Source organism: Lepus europaeus, chromosome 6, assembly GCF_033115175.1.
Source record: "Lepus europaeus isolate LE1 chromosome 6, mLepTim1.pri, whole genome shotgun sequence".
Classification (NCBI taxonomy): Eukaryota; Metazoa; Chordata; class Mammalia; order Lagomorpha; family Leporidae; genus Lepus; species Lepus europaeus.
Window position 1 is genome coordinate 40,927,751 of NC_084832.1, and position 5,218 is coordinate 40,932,968.

Here is a 5,218-nt window from a genome sequence, read left to right on the forward strand (position 1 = left end):
TATATTGGGAATCAGACCAAAGATCACCCTTGTCACACTTTGGCAAGAAATCTGGTTTTATGGTGTCCCATGCTCTGAGACTTTGTGGAAGGTTGAACTTGATGATGATGGATAAGTATATTTGACAGAAATATCAAAACAGCAACACATTTAGGATTTAGAACTGGTGTTACTGGCTATTTTAAGTCAGTTTTATAGAACAAATTAGGAGGGAAAAAAAGGATCAGGGTGGACAGACAGATTTGTAAAATCCACAGTTTGGCCAGAGAATGAGCAGAGTAAAAGAATGTTCAGGACAGGGTAGGGTAATGCAGTGGAAAAGTCCTTGAAGGCAGCTCAGAAGTCTTCCAATCTGCCCCTCCCATCACAGGCCCAGAGGCCTGGAAAGGAAGAATTCTATCGTGATACCCAGGAACACTTTCTGTGGGTTTGTCCAAGACTTCTTCAGGATTTGTTTCTCCGCTCAGCCAGACAGGCATTCCACTGCTACAGTCATGGTTCAAGCAGGTCCATGCTGGCAGCAGACTTTGGCAGCACCCGGGTAGTTCTGCTTTCTCAGCTGTGCAGAAGGCAGAGGAAAGCCTGGGCAATCATGCAGCAGGCTGCAGGGTGGGAACACCTGCATGGAACCCTGATGGAGCAATGCCTAGTGAGAGTGTGGGAGTGAATCTGATGCAGAGACCCCAGGAAGGCAGAGAAACATCAACTTGCCACTGCAGACTTGGAAAGCCACAGATATCGAATGTTAGACTTGGAGGTTATGACAATGTTTGCCCTGAGTTTCAGTCTTCGGGGATAATTACGTATAACCTCCCTCCCCTTTTGGGATGGGGATGTACGCCCTATTCCTGCCCAACCATTATATCTGGGAAGTATGCAGTTTGATTTAGGTTTTTTTTTTTTTTTAAGATTCATTTATTTGTTTGACACTTTTATTTATTTGTTATGCATATTTGTTATACACATTTATTTTATTTATTTGAAAGGAATAGTTACAGAGAAGGAAAAACAGAGAAAGAGATCTTCATCTACTGGTTTACTCACCAAATGGCAGTAAAGGCCGTGGCTGGACTAGGTGGAAGCCAGGAGCCAGGAGCCTCCTTTTTCTGAGTCTTCCGTATGGAGGCAAGGGCCCAAGCACTTGTGCCATCTTCTAATGCTCTCCCAGGCACATTATCCAGGAGCTGGATCAGATGTGGAGTAGCCAGGACTCAAACCAGCACCCATCTGGGATGCCAAGACTACAGGTGGCAGCTTGTCCTGCTATGCCACAATAGCAGCCCCTTGCTTTAGGTTTTACATTTCACAGCTGAAAGAGTTTGCATAGAGTCTGAGATGAGATTTGGGTCTTCTGAAGTAATGCTGATCTGAATTAAGACTTTGGAATTATCTGGAATATAATGATTGTACAGTTTATGTGAAAAGGTTATGGGGTTTTAGAAGATCATCGGCAGAATGCTATGGTTTCAATATTTGTCCCCTAAAAAACTCAGGAGGTTGGTTCTCAATATTTTGTGTTATTGATACTAACACAATAGATACTTAATCCAATTATGGTGTTTGACATTGGAGCCTTTGAGAGGTGATTGAATTGGATTGATTCATTAGGGTATAGTCCCCATGGTTAAATTCTGGTGGTTTTATGAAATACTACATAAATATAGACACATACACATGCTTCCTGTCTCTTGCCATGTGACGTCCTATATGAAGTGGGCCTCTGCCAACAAGCACACTGTCACCAGAGACTGAAATGGGATCTGTTTGACCTTGAACTACAAACCTTCAAAATTGTGAGCCTTAATGAACCTCTTTCCTTCATGAAGTTAGGCTGCCCCAAATGTTTCATTACAGTGACAAAAATGACTAATGCAGTTATTTTATAAAGTACTTTTTAAAATGAGCTTCATATGGAAAAAATAGCAAATTATCCAATTCATTAGACAAAACCCAAACACTCACAAGAAAGTACAAAATACACAAATACAATGTGTAGTTTAAAAAAAGAAAGGCTTTAATCACAACAATAACACATGCACAGCCATTTGCCTTATGAATGAAATCTTGGGATCTAGCAGACCAGAGATGAAGAGAGCCAGGGCCAGGGCTTATAAACTCTTAGAGAGGGAGTTTGTTTAGACAGTAAGAGATTAGGGGTGGCCCCAAAAATAGTGTGGTTGCATGAAACAAATTATAGACAGGGAGAAACTTCCTGTGTCAGTTTTAGGGACTGAATTGTGTCCCCCTAAAACATAAACTAGAGCACTAACCATTAGCACATCAGAATGGGGCCTTATTTGGAAATAGGGTCATCAACTAAATTAATATGAAGTAATACTGAACTGGTTTGGCTCTTGATTCAATGACGTGTGCCCTTATAAGAGGAAATTTGAGATCTAGACACAAAGAAGAGAACACCATGCAGAGACATACACTCAGGATAGATGATGCGACAACAGAAGCAGAGATTCAATTATTGCATCTGTAAGCCAAGGAATGACAAGGGTTGATGGTCAGGGACCACAACACTAGGGAGAGGCAAGGGAAGATTCTAAGTCTGAGAGAGAGAGAGGAAGAGAAGAACTAGAACTGTTAGACAATAACTGTTGTAGGAAATTAACACATACAGATATAACAGGAAGTTTTAAGACCTGTGATTTTCAATGTGCAATCATTGCCATTGGCTATCTCCAGTTTTAGTAAATTTTTGTCTTATTTATCAATGTGCTGTAGATAAAAGAGGAGGGTTAAGCAGAAGTTGACAAAGTTTGAAGGCAAAGGACATCAAGTCTTCATCAGAGTGTGAAATAGCAGTGGGTGGGGACCAGGGGAATTAGGCAATTGGAAATAGTCAGGCATCTTGCAGGGTGAGCTCCAGGCATCCTACTACATAGGTTGAATGGATATTTGAGGACTTTAATTGAATACTAAATAAAGAATAACCTTTTAAAAGGCTGGAGGGCTAGAAAACACTTGTTCACACATTTTTTAAAAAGTTCAAAGAAACGTGTTTCGGAGATTATAAGAAGAAAGAAATTGTAAGTAATTCTGGTTGAAGGTTAAGAATAAATTTACTTTCATGGAAATGGGAAGAGAAATGCATTCCTTGGAACTTGAAAAAGGAAAGAATGGGAGTAGTAGATAGTTTATCTAAGCAGATCATCTAAGAAAGACTGGAGAGATGGGGAGCTTCTCCCAGTGAATCCTTGAGATTCTCACCTTTTAGCCATCTGCGCTAGAGCAAGAGTGGAATTGGTGGAAAAAGAATTAATCCTTTTTACTAAGAGAAGTATGTCCTTGTGCCTCAAAGTAGACCTCTAAATGAGATTTCTTTCAGAACTGTCATTATAGATATGATTGGAACTATAACTACCACAATCATTCTTTTGGAATAGGCCATTGAGGACTATTCTAGAAAGTCAGATTCTCTTCATCACAGTGTTTCAATGGGGAGGGGGCCGGTTTGCAAGGCAAGAGCAAGGGAAGCTTTCTTCTCCTTCGCCAAAGTAGGTTTCTGAAATGTCACGCTCATACATTGACAGTTTTCTATGTATATTGTGTATGTTTGAGTGTAAATAAGCAAATTTCATGAGCTTAACTCAGAAGTACCTATGCTGAGGCTTGGTACTGTCATAAGTTTGGAATAATTGGACTGTATTTTAGATTCCTGAATTTTCTGTCCTTAAAATAAGGGTAATAATTGAATCTTCAGTTTCTTAAGGTTGAGAAATTTGTCGAAGTGACAGTCTGTTAAATCCTTCACCTTTATAGTAAGAGCTTTTTTTTAATTCTAAAAGGACATTTTATAACAAAATTTTCTAGATTGTTACATTTGAGGAATTTCTTTAAATCTCTCAAAATTTGACTGATTTCAATCCATTCTTGCTTTGTTTTGCCATTAGTACACTATAACAAAAGAAAATTCCAAATTATGACTATGACCTGTAAAACATTGTGCTTTGTTACATTTGTTCAAATGAGAAGCAATTTTCACAGTCCAAGCACAGCTTTAATCTTTTAAATAACAAATGCAATCAAATGCGGTATTAACAGTATGAAGTCATTGAGGCTTTTGGAATAGTAAGGTAATGCAACTGTGGAACGTGCAATGCAGAATCTATGAAATTTAAGATCAGATGAGGTTAACAAATAGGGAACTCAATGGGTCACCTCGATCATGGTCACAGTATGTTGCTTTATTAAACTGATAAGAACAGATACTACACTTGATCTTAGCCAAAAGGCCAAGAAGCGATAGTATGTTGCTTTATGTTAACTTCTATTTTATTCATTCCATGCTCCTAAGCAGATTTGAAAAAAAAATTCTATTGGCTGTTTCCTGAAATGACTTCAATTTCAAAATTATGCTTAATCCCCACTATATCACAAAAGTTGTATAAAGTAAGATAAAAAATTAATAAGAATAAAAATAAAACAGGAAGTGCTATATAAAGAAAAAGCAGAAAGAAATCTATTCGAATTAAGCAGCAGAGAAGAAGTAAATATGGCTTTGGCTGAGTTTATATTTCAGTTTTAAGCCATGGACCACAAAAATAGCAGTGTTTCATATGATGACATTTTGATGTGTGCTTTTTTCTTCCTTTAGTTACATTTCACCAAATGTAGTTTTGATGTGTAGTCCTCAGTGTGGGTATTCATTCAGCTTCATTTAATTTCTTATTATGTCCAGCCTGGTTGTCAATAGTGCATTTGGACAGTGGTTTTCAAGATTGTGCACAATAACTTTCCTATTGCTGGTGTCTGGGAAGAAATTGGGATATTGGTGTCAGATTGTTCCTATTGATCCATGTTTGTTTCTTTTTTTAAACTAAGCCAAGTTCTCTTTTTGAACTAAGAATCAGAAACATCTATCCTTTTATATATGCACTCTGCCTCCTCAAGTCGAGATGGCCTGAGGGGAGTGAGTCAAATGACAGAATTGGTCTCAAACTCCTAAAATCTAGTATCCAATGATAAGCATTCTAGCATCAAAGGGGATACAACAAGATTTTGAAATCTCTGTTGCAGTAGAGCTAAACTCCCAGGAGTTCTAGCTATACTTTTGTAACCTTCAGTAGTTTCTGTGTTTTTGACCTTACTGAACAGCTGTTAAAGGAATTATTCTTTCATGCTTGGCAGTTTTGTTTTGTGAGTATCTTAAAATTCCCCGTAAACAGAGATATAGTGATCTGCATGAGCCCATTTCAGGAGAGTGAAG

The 5,218-nt window shown here is 38.2% G+C and overlaps 1 pseudogene; it reads right to left on the minus strand.

The window, feature by feature from the left end:
* Positions 1-4,080: 4,080 nt before the first annotated feature.
* On the minus strand, positions 4,081-4,256 carry LOC133762689 (U2 spliceosomal RNA; annotated as a pseudogene).
* Between the last annotated feature and the right edge of the window lie 962 nt (positions 4,257-5,218).